This window comes from Oncorhynchus gorbuscha, unplaced genomic scaffold (genome assembly GCF_021184085.1).
Source record: "Oncorhynchus gorbuscha isolate QuinsamMale2020 ecotype Even-year unplaced genomic scaffold, OgorEven_v1.0 Un_scaffold_1369, whole genome shotgun sequence".
Lineage (NCBI taxonomy): Eukaryota > Metazoa > Chordata > Actinopteri > Salmoniformes > Salmonidae > Oncorhynchus > Oncorhynchus gorbuscha.
In genome coordinates this window covers 35,001-51,468 of record NW_025746163.1, presented here as the reverse complement: position 1 = coordinate 51,468, position 16,468 = coordinate 35,001, and the positions used below count along the sequence as shown (strand labels likewise).

The 16,468-nt window shown below is 46.6% G+C and overlaps 1 long non-coding RNA gene across 1 annotated transcript in view; it reads right to left on the bottom strand.

The window, feature by feature from the left end:
- Nucleotides 1–670: 670 nt before the first annotated feature.
- The window catches only part of LOC124022400, a 46,131-nt gene continuing 30,333 nt past the window's right edge, over nt 671–16,468 (bottom strand). Inside the window, exons 2-3 of the long non-coding RNA XR_006836380.1 lie at nt 2,289–2,424; nt 671–759 (exon numbers count right to left, since the gene is read on the bottom strand). This is a non-coding gene — a long non-coding RNA (uncharacterized LOC124022400). The remainder of the gene's footprint in view (nt 760–2,288; nt 2,425–16,468) is intronic.

The window sequence follows — 16,468 nt, the reverse complement described above, 5'->3', positions numbered from 1 at the left end:
CACACTGATATAACACACCAATACAACACAACTATAACACACCAATACAACACAACTATAACACACCAATATAACACACCGATATAACACACCATATAACACACCAATACAACACAGCTATAACACACCTATACAACACACCGATATAACACACCAATATAACACAACTATAACACACCAATATAACACACCAATATAACACACCGATATAACACACCATATAACACACCAATACAACACAACTATAACACACCAATATAACACACCAATACAACACAACTATAACACACCAATATAACACAGCTATAACACACCAATATAACACACCAATACAACACAACTATAACACACCAATATAACACAGCTATAACACACCAATATAACACACCGATATAACACACCAATATAACACACTGATATAACACACCATATAACACACTGATATAACACACCGATATAACACAGCGAAAACACACCGATATAACACAGCTATATAACACAGATATAACACACCAATATAACACACCAATATAACACACCGATATAACACAGCTATATAACACAGATATAACACACCAATATAACACACCAATATAACACACCGATATAACACCCAATATAACACAGCTACAACAACATCACAGCGTGAGGCTGAGACTGACCTGTGGCAGGAGGCGTGGCGACGATGCTCTGAGAACACTGGCTCTTGTAGCTCGTCCATTGTTCCATCAGGAGCTTCAGAGATTTAGCTGAGGAGACCTGGGTACAAAAGGAGAACAGTAATTCGACTCTGCTGAACCTCCCTCTAACTAAATGTGTGTGTGTGTGTGTAAGTGTCTGTACAAATGTACTCTCTTTTGTAAATATATATTTATTAATTTAACCTTTATTTAACAAGTCAAGTCAGTTAAGGACAAATTCTTAATTACAATGACGGCCTACCCCCGGGTCAAACCAGGATGACGTTGGGCCAATTGTGTGCCGCCCAATCACAGCCGGATGTGATACAGCCTGGATTCAAGGGACCAGGGACTGTAGTGCACTCAAACCAGTGACGAGGCTGATCCTGGACCGGTGACTAGGCTGATCCTGGACCAGTGACTAGGCTGATCCTGGACCGGTGACTAGGCTGATCCTGGACCAGTGACTAGGCTGATCCTGGACCGGTGACTAGGCTGATCCTGGACCAGTGACTAGGCTGATCCTGGACCAGTGACTAGGCTGATCCTGGACCAGTGACTAGGCTGATCCTGGACCGGTGACTAGGCTGATCCTGGACCAGTGACTAGGCTGATCCTGGACCAGTGACTAGGCTGATCCTGGACCAGTGACTAGGCTGATCCTGGACCAGTTACTAGGCTGATCCTGGATCAGTTACTAGGCTGATCCTGGACCAGTTACTAGGCTGATCCTGGATCAGTGACTAGGCTGATCCTGGACCGGTGACTAGGCTGATCCTGGATCAGTGACTAGGCTGATCCTGGACCAGTGACTCGGCTAATCTTGGACCAGTGACTAGGCTGATCCTGGACCAGTGACTAGGCTGATCCTGGACCAGTGACTAGGCTAATCTTGGACCAGTGACTAGGCTGATCCTGGACCAGTGACTAGGCTGATCCTGGACCAGTGACTCGGCTAATCTTGGACCAGTGACTAGGCTGATCCTGGACCAGTGACTAGGCTGATCTTGGACCGGTGACTAGGCTGATCCTGGACCAGTGACTAGGCTGATCCTGGACCAGTGACTAGGCTGATCCTGGACCGGTGACTAGGCTGATCCTGGAACAGTGACTAGGCTGATCCTGGACCAGTGACTAGGCTGATCCTGGACCAGTGACTAGGCTGATTCAGGCTGTATCACAATGGTGTGTTAGTGCAGGTTTTAAATGAATTTATGTAAATCCTGCAGCGTAGGAACATTCTCACCATCAACAGAGTGATGAAATTAAGACCGTACACCTGTCTGTGTGATCAAATTAAGACCGTACACCTGTCTGTGTGTGTTGCAGAAGATGTAATGTGTTGTGGTTAAAGCCAGAGAGATAAAGGACGTCTGTATTCAGGTGGTCTGGTGACTCTTAATGGTAAAACATAAACAATACCCAAACTGCTGTCTGAGCTTTGATAAGGAACCAAGGTTAGCAATTACTAACTCTGAGGCTCAGTCTAGACATGTGTGTGTGAGTGTGTGTGTAGAGAGAGAGAGAGAGAGAGAGAGAGAGAGAGAGAGAGAGAGAGAGAGAGAGAGAGAGAGAGAGAGAGAGAGAGAGAGAGAGAGAGAGTCTTACCTGGGTGTAGCCAGAGAGGGTGAGCAGAGATAAGAGGACACACATCTGGAACATCCCACCTGGCTACGCTGGGAGAGGAGGGGTGGGGGAGGGGGACTCAACTCATCAGGGGGCCCAGCCTGGTCTACCCTACAGGCTACACACACACACACACACACACACACACACACACACACACACACACACACACACACACACACACACACACACACACACACACACACACACACACACACACACACACACACACACACACACACACACACACACACACACACACACACACACACACACACACACACACAGAGAGAGGAAGTGAGAGAGAGATAAATGTCACATTGGGTTTTTACTCAATTACCGTACAACAGACCACGTATTCACCATGCACACCCTAATTGACATACAAAGAAACCAAAACAAAGTCTTCTGATGCTTTGTTGATTTCAAACAAGCCTTGGACTCATTTTGGCATGAGGGTCTGCTATACAAATTGATGAAAAGTGGTGTTGGGGGTAAAACATATGACATTATAAAATCAATGTACACAAACAACAAGTGTGCTGTTAAAATAGGCAACAAACACACACATGTCTTCTCACAGGGCCGTGGGGTGAGACAGGGATGCAGCTTAAGCCCCACCCTCTTCAACATATATATCAATGAATTGGCGCAGGCACTAGAACAGTCTGCAGCACCCGGCCTCACCCTACTAGAATCCAAAGTCAAATGTCTACTGTTTGCTGATAATCTGGTGCTTCTGTCACCAACCAAGGAGGGCCTACAGCAGCACCTAGATCTTCTGCACAGATTCTGTCAGACCTGGGCCCTGACAGTAAATGTCAGTAAGACCAAAATAATGGTGATCCAAAAAAGTTCCAGTCACCTGGACAACAAATACAAATTCCATCTAGACACAGTTGTCCTAGAGCACAGAAAAAAACGATACATACCTTGGCCTAAACATCAGCGCCACAGGTAACTTCCACAAAGCTGTGAACGATCTGAGAGACAAGGCAAGAAGGGCATTCTATGCCATCAAAAGGAACATAAAATTCAACATACCAATTAGGATCTGGCTAAAAATACTTGAATCAGTTATAGAGCCTATTGCCCTTTATGGTTGTGAGGTCTGGGGTCCGCTCACCAACCAAGAATTCACAAAATGGGACAAACACCAAATTGAGACTCTGCACGCAGAATTGTGCAAACATATCCTCTGTGTACAACGTAGAACACCAAATAATACATGCAGAGCAGAATTAGGCCGATACCTGTTAATTATCGAAATCAAGAAAAGAGCTGTTAAATTCTATAACCACCTAAAAGGAAGCGATTCCCAACCCTTCCATAACAAAGCCATCACCTACAGAGAGATGAACCTGGAGAAGAGTCCCCTAAGCAAGCTGGTCCTGGGGCTCTGTTCACAAACACAAACACATTCCACAGAGCCCCAGGACAGCAGCAGAATTAGACCCAACCAAATCACGAGAAAACAAAAAGATAATTACTTGACACATTGGAAAGAATTAACAAAAAAAAACAGAGCAAACCAGAATGTCATTTGGCCCTAAACAGAGGGTACACAGTGGCAGAATACCTGACCACTGTGACTGACCCAAACTTAAGGAAAGCTTTGACTATGTACAGACTCAGTGAGCATAGCCTTGCTATTGAGAAAGGCCGCTGTAGGCAGACATGGCTCTCAAGAGAAGACAGGCTATGTGCACACTGCCCACAAAATGAGGTGGAAACTGAGCTGCACTTCCTAACCTTCTGCCAAATGTATGACCATGTTAGAGACACATATTTCCCTCAGATTACACAGATCCACAAAGAATTCAAAAACAAATCCAATTTTGATAAACTCCCATATCTATTGAGTGAAATACCACAGTGTTCCATCACAGCAGCAAGATTTGTGACCTGTTGCCACAAGAAAAGGGCAACCAGTGAAGAACAAACACCATTGTAAATACAACCCATATTTATGTTTATTTATTTTCCGTTGTGTACTTTAACTATTTGTACATTGTTACAACACTGTATATATATATATATATATAATATAACATCTGTAATGTCTTTATTGTTTTGAAACTTCTGTATGTGTAATGTTTACTGTTCATTTTTATTGTTTATTTCACTTTTGTATATTATCTACCTCACTTGCTTTGGCAATGTTAACACATGTTTCCCCTGCCAATAAAGCCCACATGAGGAGGTATCCTATAAGACATGAGGAGGTATCCTATAAGACAGTAGGGTGACATGAGGAGGTATCCTATAAGACATGAGGAGACTATAAGACATGAGGAGGTATCCTATAAGACATGAGGAGGTATCCTATAAGACATGAGGAGGTATCCTATAAGACATGAGGAGGTATCCTATAAGACATGAGGAGGTATCCTATAAGACATGAGGAGGTATCCTATAAGACATGAGGAGGTATCCTATAAGACATGAGGAGGTATCCTATAAGACATGAGGAGGTATCCTATAAGACATGAGGAGGTATCCTATAAGACATGAGGAGGTATCCTATAAGACATGAGGAGGTATCCTATAAGACAGTAGGGTGACATACAGTAAGACATGAGGAGGTATCCTATAAGACATGAGGAGGTATCCTATAAGACATGAGGAGGTATCCTATAAGACATGAGACATGAGGGTATCCTATAAGACATGAGGAGGTATCCTATAAGACATGAGGAGGTATCCTATAAGACAGTAGGGTGACATACATAAGACATGAGGAGGTATCCTATAAGACATGAGGAGGTATCCTATAAGACATGAGGAGGTATCCTATAAGACATGAGGAGGTATCCTATAAGACATGAGGAGGTATCCTATAAGACATGAGGAGGTATCCTATAAAACATGAGGAGGTATCCTATAAGACATGAGGAGGTATCCTATAAAACACATGAGGAGGTATCCTATAAGACATGAGGAGGTATCCTATAAGACATGAGGAGGTATCCTATAAGACATGAGGAGGTATCCTATAAGACATGAGGAGGTATCCTATAAGACATGAGGAGGTATCCTATAAGACATGAGGAGGTATCCTATAAGACATAAGACATGAGGAGGTATCCTATAAGACATGAGGAGGTATCCTATAAGACAGTAGGGTGACATGAGGAGGTATCCTATAAGACATGAGGAGGTATCCTATAAGACATGAGGAGGTATCCTATAAGACATGAGGAGGTATCCTATAAGACATGAGGAGGTATCCTATAAGACATGAGACATGAGGAGGTATCCTATAAGACAGGAGGTATCCTATAAGACATGAGGAGGTATCCTATAAGACATGAGGAGGTATCCTATAAGACATGAGGAGGTATCCTATAAGACATGAGGAGGTATCCTATAAGACAGGTATCCTATAAGACATGAGGAGGTATCCTATAAGACATGAGGAGGTATCTATAAGACTATAAGACATGAGGAGGTATCCTATAAGACAGGGTGAGGTAAGGTATAAGACTATAAGACATGAGGAGGTATCCTATAAGACCTACGGTAAGACATGAGGAGGTATCCTATAAGACATGAGGAGGTATCCTATAAGACATGAGACATGAGGAGGTATCCTATAAGACAGTGAGGAGGTATCCTATAAGACAGTAAGACATGAGGAGGTATCCTATAAGACATGAGGAGGTATCCTATAAGACATGAGGAGGTATCCTATAAGACAGGAGGTATCCTATAAGACATGAGGAGGTATCCTATAAGACAGAGGAGGTATCCTATAAGACATGAGGAGGTATCCTATAAGACATGAGGAGGTATCCTATAAGACAGTAGGGTGACATACAGTAAGACATGAGGAGGTATCCTATAAGACATGAGGAGGTATCCTATAAGACAGTAGGGTGACAGGTAAGATATGAGGAGGTATCCTATAAGACATGAGGAGGTATCCTAAGAAGACAGTAGGAGGTATCCTATAAGACAGGGTGACAGACATGAGGAGGTATCCTATAAGACAGTAGGGTGTATCCGGTAATATGAGGAGGTATCCTATAAGACAGTAGGGTGACTATAAGACATGAGGAGGTATCCTATAAGACATGAGGAGGTATCCTATAAGACATGAGGAGGTATCCTATAAGACATGAGGAGGTATCCTATAAGACATGAGGAGGTATCCTATAAGACATGAGGAGGTATCCTATAAGACATGAGGAGGTATCCTATAAGACATGAGGAGGTATCCTATAAGACATGAGGAGGTATCCTATAAGACAGTAGGGTGACATAAGGTAAGACATGAGGAGGTATCCTATAAGACAGACATGAGGAGGTATCCTATAGGTATCCTATAAGACAGGAGGTGAGGAGGTATCCTATAAGACATGAGGAGGTATCCTATAAGACATGAGGAGGTATCCTATAAGACATGAGGAGGTATCCTATAAGACATGAGGAGGTATCCTATAAGACATGAGGAGGTATCCTATAAGACATGAGGAGGTATCCTATAAGACATGAGGAGGTATCCTATAAGACATGAGGAGGTATCCTATAAGACATGAGGAGGTATCCTATAAGACATGAGGAGGTATCCTATAAGACATGAGGAGGTATCCTATAAGACAGTAGGGAGACATGAGGAGGTATCCTATAAGACAGTAGGGTGACATACAGTAAGACATGAGGAGGTATCCTATAAGACATGACATGAGGAGGTATCCTATAAGACATGAGGAGGTATCCTAGTAAGACATGAGGAGGTATCCTATAAGACATGAGGAGGTATCCTATAAGACATGAGGAGGTATCCTATAAGACAGAGGAGGTATCCATAGTAAGACATGAGGAGGTATCCTATAAGACATGAGGAGGTATCCTATAAGACATGAGGAGGTATCCTATAAGACATGAGGAGGTATCCTATAAGACATGAGGAGGTATCCTATAAGACATGAGGAGGTATCCTATAAGACTATAAGACATGAGGAGGTATCCTATAAGACAAGACATGTAAGACATGAGGAGGTATCCTATAAGACATGAGGAGGTATCCTATAAGACATGAGGAGGTATCCTATAAGACATGAGGAGGTATCCTATAAGACAGTAGGGTGACATGAGGAGGTATCCTATAAGACATGAGGAGGTATCCTATAAGACATAAGACATAAGACATGAGGAGGTATCCTATAAGACATGAAGAGCTATCCTATAAGACATGAGGAGGTATCCTATAAGACATGAGGAGGTATCCTATAAGACATGAGGAGGTATCCTATAAGACATGAGGAGGTATCCTATAAGACAGTAGGGTGTCATAACCTCACATGGTCTCTCTTATCATTGCTATGCAGACGACACACAATTAATCTTCTCCTTTCCCCCTTCTGATGACCAGGTGGCGAATCGCATCTCTGCATGTCTGGCAGACATATCAGTGTGGATGACTGATCACCACCTCAAGCTGAACCTCGGCAAGACGGAGCTGCTCTTCCTCCCGGGGAAGGACTGCCCGTTCCATGATCTCGCCATCACGGTTGACAACTCCATTGTGTCCTCCTCCCAGAGCGCCAAGAACCTTGGCGTGATCCTGGACAACACCCTGTCGTTCTCAACCAACATGAGGCGGTGGCCCGTTCCTGTAGGTTCATGCTCTACAACATCCGAGAGTACGACCCTGCCTCACACAGGAAGCGGCGCAGGTCCTAATCCAGGCACTTGTCATCTCCCGTCTGGATTACTGCAACTCGCTGTTGGCTGGGCTCCCTGCCTGTGCCATTAAACCCCTTCAACTCATCCAGAACGCCGCAGCCCGTCTGGTGTTCAACCTTCCCAAGTTCTCTCACGTCACCCCGCTCCTCCGTTCTCTCCACTGGCTTCCAGTTGAAGCTCGCATCCGCTACAAGACCATGGTGCTTGCCTACGGAGCTGTGAGGGGAACGGCACCTCAGTACCTCCAGGCTCTGATCAGGCCCTACACCCAAACAAGGGCACTGCGTTCATCCACCTCTGGCCTGCTCGCCTCCCTACCACTGAGGAAGTACAGCTCCCGCTCAGCCCAGTCAAAACTGTTCGCTGCCCTGGCCCCCAATGGTGGAACAAACTCCCTCACGACGCCAGGACAGCGGAGTCAATCACCACCTTCCGGAGACACCTGAAACCCCTTTAAGGAATATCTCCCTTTAAGATGCACTATTGTAAAGTGTCTGTTCCACTGGATGTCATAAGGGAATGCACCAAGTAATCCCTCTCGTCTGCCCCTTAAAATGTAAATGTAATGAGGAGGTTTATAAGACAGAGGGTGACTATGAGGAGTAAGACATGTATCCTATAAGACATGGATGTCATAAGGTATCCTATAAGACATGAGGAGGTATCCTATAAGACTGGATAAGAGCGTCTGACATGAGGAGGTATCCTATAAGACATGAGGAGGTATCCTATAAGACAGTGAGGAGGTGACATGAGGAGGTATCCTATAAGACAGTAAGACATGAGGAGGTATCCTATAAGACATGAGGAGGTATCCTATAAGACATGAGGAGGTATCCTATAAGACATGAGGAGGTATCCTATAAGACATGAGGAGGTATCCTATAAGACATGAGGAGGTATCTATAAGACTATAAGACATGAGGAGGTATCCTATAAGACATGAGGAGGTATCCTATAAGACTATAAGACATGAGGAGGTATCCTATAAGACATACCTAGTAAGACATGAGGAGGTATCCTATAAGACAAGGGTGACATGAGGAGTATCCTATAAGTGTCCTATAAGACAGTAGGGTGACATGAGGAGGTATCCTATAAGACATGAGGAGGTATCCTATAAGACAGACATAGGGTAAGACATGAGGAGGTATCCTATAAGACATGAGGAGGTATCCTATAAGACATGAGGAGGTATCCTATAAGACATGAGGAGGTATCCTATAAGACATGAGGAGGTATCCTATAAGACAGTGAGGAGGGTGACATATAAGACATGAGGAGTATCCTATAAGACATGAGGAGGTATCCTATAAGACATGAGGAGGTATCCTATAAGACATGAGGAGACATAAGAGAGAGGTATCCTATAAGACATGAGGAGGTATCCTATAAGACAGTAGGGTGACATACAGTAAGACATGAGGAGGTATCCTATAAGACATGAGGAGGTATCCTATAAGACATGAGGAGGTATCCTATAAGACATGAGGAGGTATCCTATAAGACATGAGGAGGTATCCTATAAGACATGAGGAGGTATCCTATAAGACATGAGGAGGTATCCTATAAGACATGAGGAGGTATCCTATAAGACAGTAGGGGAGGTATTCTATAAGACATCCTATAAGACATGAGGAGGTATCCTATAAGACATGAGGAGGTATCCTATAAGACATGAGGAGGTATCCTATAAGACAGTAGGGTGACATGCAGTAAGGTATGAGGAGGTATCCTATAAGACAGTAGGGTGACATACGGTAAGGTATGAGGAGGTATCCTATAAGACTGGATAAATAATTGGAAATAGCTTCACCTTGTCTTCTGTCGAGGTGTAATGTTAGACATACCGTTGAGCTATTGCATACACCTCATTGTCAGTCTCTCTATCCAATCACATCCCGGGAAAATGTACTTCCTGTTTGGTCATGCAGGTCAGAGGTCAAGGGGGTGTTTACGGCGGTTTCTTCTGCTTTACGGCATGTGCGTCTGTGTCTCACGGCGACGGCCGGTCCTCCTCTTCCGCTGCTGTGTAGTCGGAGAACGAAACGAAATCTGAAACGTTTCTGCAAAAAACACCTTTACTGTGGAAACATTTTTGGCTAAAACGTTTCAGATTCCATTCGGTTCCAATCTCTCTCTCCGCTGGGGGCCGTGATGGGCTGTGTGTGTTTGTGTGTGTGTGTGTGTGTGCTCACATCTACAAGAGTATGTCACACAGAAGAGGTTCCCTGTCACAGCTACGGAGTGACATGTAATTCCACAGGTGTCACACAGAAGAGGTTCCCTGTCAAAACTAGAGAGTGACATGTAATTCCACAGGTGTCACACAGAAGATGTTCCCCGTCAAAACTAGAGAGTGACATGTAATTCCACAGGTGTCACACAGAAGATGTTCCCCGTCAGAGCTACGGAGTGACATCTAATTCCACAGGTGTCACACAGAAGAGGTTCCCTGTCACAGCTACAGAGTGACATCTAATTCCACAGGTGTCACACTAATCCCCTTCCACCATTCCACCTAATAATCTTCCCATTCAAGCAAACACACATCTGATCTGCTGAACAGTAGGCAACTCTCTGGGAATGAGTCTGAGAGAGAGGGATGGAGAGAGAAAGAGAAGAGGGGGAGAGTAGAGAGGGAGGGAAAGAGATAGGGAGAGAGAAACGGAAAGGTAGAGAGAGAGAGAGATATATATATATATATATAGAGAGAGAGAGAGATATATATATATATATATATATATAGAGAGAGAGAGAGAGAGAGAGAGAGAGAGAGAGAGAGAGATAGAGATTATTCTGTATGTCTGGTGTTTTTTCACCACAATATCGACCAGAACAGAGACATAATCACAGCGGTGTCTTGTACCAGTGTCTTATGGATCGAGCAGACACAAACAGACACACACGGGATGAGTGTGTCGGAGTGTTGAATGTTTAGCCAGTGGAGGGAAGAAAGAGCAGTGGAATGAGGAAAACCGCCTGGCAGGAAGTGGAATGTTATAGCCCCCTGTTCTATTACCAGAGGATCAGCAGGATACATGATGGGAGAGGGAGACAGGGTTGAGTGGAGAGGGAGAGGGAGACAGGGGAGAGGAGAGAGGAGACAGGGGAGAGGGAGAGGGAGACAGGGGAGAGGAGAGAGGAGACAGGGGAGAGGAGAGAGGAGACAGGGGAGAGGAGAGAGGAGACAGGGGAGGAGAGGGAGACAGGGGGGAGGAGAGGGAGAGGGAGACAGGGGAGAGGGAGACAGGGGAGAGGAGAGAGGAGACAGGGGAGTGGGAGAGGGAGACATGGGAGAGGAGAGGGAGAGGGAGACAGGGGAGAGGGACAGGGAGACAGGGGAGAGGAGAGAGGAGACAGGGGAGAGGGAGAGGGAGACAGGGGAGAGGAGAGGGAGAGGGAGACAGGGGAGAGGGAGAGGGAGACAGGGGAGAGAGAGACAGGGGAGAGGGAGAGGGAGACAGGGGAGAGGGAGAGGGAGACAGGGGAGAGGAAGAGGGAGAGGGAGACAGGGGAGAGGGAGAGGGAGACAGGGGAGAGGGAGACAGGGGAGAGGGAGACAGGGAAGAGGGAGACAGGGGAGAGGAGACAGGAGACAGGGGAGAGGGAGAGGGAGACAGTGGAGAGGAGACAGGAGACAAGGGAGAAGGAGACAGGGGAGAGGGGAGATGGAGAGGGAGACAGGGGAGAGGAGACAGGAGACAGGGGAGAGGAAGACAGGGGAGAGGAGACAGGAGACAGGGGAGAGGGAGACAGGGGAGAGGGAGAGGGAGACAGGGGAGAGGAGACAGGAGACAGGGGAGAGGGAGACAGGGGAGAGGAGACAGGAGACAGGGGATAGGGAGACAGGGGAGAGGAGACAGGAGACAGGGGAGAGGGAGACAGGGGAGAGGAGACAGGAGACAGGGGATAGGGAGACAGGGGAGAGGAGACAGGAGACAGGGGAGAGGGAGAGGGAGACAGGGGAGAGGAGACAGGAGAGAGGATACAGGAGACAGGGGAGAGGAGACAGGAGACAGAGGAGAGGGAGAGGGAGACAGGGGAGAGGAGACAGGAGACAGGGGAGAGGGAGACAGGGAGAGGAGACAGGACACAGGAGAGAGGGAGACAGGAGACAGGGGAGAGGAGACAGGGGAGAGGAGACAGGAGACAGGGGAGAGGAGAGAGGAGACAGGGGAGAGGGAGAGGGAGACAGGGGAGAGGGAGACAGGAGACAGGGAGAGGGAGACAGGGGGGAGAGGAGACAGGGGAGACAGGGGGAGAGGGAGACAGGGGAGAGGAGACAGGAGACAGAGGGAGAGGGAGACAGGGGAGAGTGAGAGGGAGACAGGGAGAGGAGACAGGAGACAGGGAGAGGGAGAGGGAGACAGGGGAGAGGAGACAGGAGACAGGGGATAGGGAGACAGGGGAGAGGAGACAGGAGACAGGGGAGAGGGAGAGGGAGACAGGGGAGAGGAGACAGGAGAGAGGATACAGGAGACAGGGGAGAGTGAGACAGGGGAAAGGAGACAGGAGACAGGGGAGAGGGAAACAGGGGAGAGGAGACAGGAGACAGGGGAGAGGGAGAGGGAGACAGGGGAGAGGAGACAGGAGACAGGGGAGAGGGAGACAGGGAGAGGAGACAGGAGACAGGAGAGAGGGAGACAGGAGACAGGGGAGAGGGAGACAGGAGACAGTGGAGAGGGAGACAGGAGACAGGGGAGAGGGAGACAGGGGAGAGGGGAGAGGGAGAGGGAGACAGGGGAGAGGAGACAGGAGACAGGGGAGAGGGAGACAGGGGAGAGGAGACAGGAGACAGGGGAGAGGGAGACAGGGGAGAGTGAGAGGGAGACAGGGGAGAGGAGACAGGAGACAGGGGAGAGGGAGAGGGAGACAGGGGAGAGGAGACAGGAGACAGGGGATAGGGAGACAGGGGAGAGGAGACAGGAGACTGGGGAGAGGGAGAGGGAGACAGGGGAGAGGAGACAGGAGAGAGGATACAGGAGACAGGGGAGAGTGAGACAGGAGACAGGGGAGAGGGAGACAGGAGACAGTGGAGAGGGAGACAGGGGAGAGGGAGAGGGAGACAGGGGAGAGACAGGAGACAGGGGAGAGGGAGACAGGGGAGAGGAGACAGGAGACAGGAAAATAGGGAGACAGGGGAGAGGAGACAGGAGACAGGGGAGAGGGAGAGGGAGACAGGGGAGAGGAGACTGGAGAGAGGAGACAGGAGACAGGGGAGAGGGAGACCGGGGAGAGGGAGACAGGAGACAGGAGAGATGGGAGAGGGAGACAGTGGAGAGGGAGACAGGGGAGAGGGAGACAGGAGACAGGGGAGAGGGAGACCGTGGAGAGGGAGACAGGAGACATGGGAGAGGGAGACCGGGGAGAGGGAGACAGGAGACAGGGGAGAGGGAGACCGGGGAGAGGGAGACAGGAGACAGGGTAGAGGGAGACCGGGGAGAGGGAGACAGGAGACATGGGAGAGGGAGACAGGAAACAGGGGAGAGGGAGACAGGGGAGAGGGAGACAGGAGACAGGGGAGAGGGAGACAGGTGAGAGGAGACAGGGGGAGAGGAGACAGGGGGAGAGGAGACAGGGGAGAGGGAGACAGGGGAGAGGAGACAGGGGAGAGGAGACAGGGGAGAGGGAGACAGGGGAGAGGAGACAGGGGGAGAGGAGACAGGGGAGAGGAGACAGGGGAGAGGGGAGAGGGAGACAGGAGACAGGGGAGAGTTGAGACAGGGGAGAGGGAGACAGGAGACAGGAGACAGGGGAGAGGGAGACAGGAGACAGGAGAGATGGGAGAGGGAGACAGGAGACATGGGAGAGGGAGACAGGAAACAGGGGAGAGGGAGACAGGGGAGAGGGAGACAGGAGACAGGGGAGAGGGAGACAGGTGAGAGGAGACAGGGGGAGAGGAGACAGGGGGAGAGGAGACAGGGGAGAGGGAGACAGGGGAGAGGAGACAGGGGAGAGGAGACAGGGGAGAGGGAGACAGGGGAGAGGAGACAGGGGGAGAGGAGACAGGGGAGAGGAGACAGGGGAGAGGGGAGAGGGAGACAGGAGACAGGGGAGAGTTGAGACAGGGGAGAGGGAGACAGGAGACAGGAGACAGGGGAGAGGGAGACAGGAGACAGGAGAGATGGGAGAGGGAGACAGTTGAGAGTCTCTCTCTCTCTCTTCCTCTCTCTCTCTCTCTCGCTCTTCCTCTCTCTCTCTCTCTCTCTCTCTCTCTCTCTCTCTCTCTCTCTCTCTCTCTCTCTCTCTTCCTCTCAATTCAATTCAATTCAATTCAAGGGCTTTATTGGCATGGGAAACATGTGTTAACATTGCCAAAGCAAGTGAGGTAGACAACATACAAAGTGAATATATAAAGTGAAAAACAACAAAAATTAACAGTAAACCTTACACATACAGAAGTTTAAAAACAGTAAAGACATTACAAATGTCATATTATATATATATATACAATGTACAAATAGTTAAAGGACACAAGATAAAATGAATAAGCATAAATATGGGTTGTATTTACAATGGTGTTTGTTCTTCACTGGTTGCCCTTTTCTCGTGGCAACAGGTCACAAATCTTGCTGCTGTGATGGCACACTGTGTAATTTCACCCAAAAGATATGGGAGTTTTTCAAAATTGGATTTGCTTTCGAATTCTTTGTGGATCTGTGTAATCTGGGGGAAATATGTCTCTCTAATATGGTCATACATTGGGCAGGAGGTTAGGAAGTGCAGCTCAGTTTCCACCCTCTCTCTCTCTCTCCTCTCTCTCTCTCTCTCTCTCTCTCTCTCTCTCTCTCTCTCTCTCTCTCTCTCTCTCTCTCTCTTCTCTCTCTCTCTCTCTCTTCCTCTCTTCCTCTCTCTCTCTCTCTCTCTCTCTCTCTCTCTCTCTCTCTCTCTCTCTCTCTCTCTCTCTCTCTCTCTCTCTCTCTCTCTCTCTCTCTCTCTCTCTCTCTCTCTCTCTCTCTCTCTCTCTCTCTCTCTCTCTCTCTCTCTCTCTCTCTCATAACAAGGACAATCCTTCCACCTCTATCTTTTCCTTCTGTGTGTCTAAACCAGAGCTGTTTGTCATTATGTCTGAGACAATGTGGTTTTAGTTATAAAACTCATTAACCCACACTCTGTCCTGTCCAGCCAAGCAGTCAGCTGACACAGGTCAATGTCTGTTTCATAAGGTCGTCACGGCTACCGTTACGAAATGCTGCTTTAAAAACGTAGGTGTCCTTGTGTGAGCCAGAAGGATCTACAGGACACTAGTGTATCTCCTGTTTCTGTAGGGTGAGGCAGCCTGATGTACCAGTACACCCCCTGGACAGGACAATAGTCTATCTCCTGTTTCTGTAGGGTGAGGCAGCCTGATGTACCAGTACACCCCCTGGACAGGACAATAGTCTATCTCCTGTTTCTGTAGGGTGAGGCAGCCTGATGTACCAGTACACCCCCTGGACAGGACACTAGTCTATCTCCTGTTTCTGTAGGGTGAGGCAGCCTGATGTACCAATTCACCCCCTGGACAGGATGCTAGTAAATCACTGCTATCGCTGCTAACTAAGTAGACTATTAAGTAGACTATTAATGAGAGATGTATTAGTAAACAGTAGACTATTAATGAGAGATGTATTAGTAAACAGTAGACTATTAATGAGAGATGTATTAGTAAACAGTAGACTATTAATGAGAGATGTATTAATAAACAGTAGACTATTAAGTAGACTATTAATGAGAGATGTATTAGTAAACAGTAGACTATTAAGTAGACTATTAATGAGAGATGTATTAGTAAACAGTAGACTATTAAGTAGACTATTAATGAGAGATGTATTAATAAACAGTAGACTATTAAGTAGACTATTAATGAGAGATGTATTAGTAAACAGTAGACTATTAATGTGTTAAGTAGACTATTAATGAGAGATGTATTAGTCAACAGTAGACTATTAATGAGAGATGTATTAATAAACAGTAGACTATTAAGTAGACTATTAATGAGAGATGTATTATTAAACAGTAGACTATTAATGTATTATTAAACAGAGATGAGAGATGTATTAGTAAACAGTAGACTAAATGTATTAGTAAACAGTAGACTATTAATGAGAGATATTAGTATAGACTATTAATGACAGATGTATTTAAACAGTAGACTATTAATGAGAGATGTATTAATAGCTATTAATCTTAACAGTAGACTATTAATGAGAGACTTCTTAGTAAACAGTAGACTATTAATGAGAGATGTATTAGTAAACAGTAGACTATTAATGAGAGATGTATTAGTAAACAGTAGACTATTAATGAGAGATGTATTAGTAAACAGTAGACTATTAATGAGAGACTTCTTAGTAAACAGTAGGCTATTAATGAGAGATGTATTAATAAACAGTAGACTATTAATGAGAGACTTCTTAGTAAACAGTAGACTATTAATGAGAGACTTCTTAGTAAACAGTAGACTATTAATGAGAGACTTCTTAGTA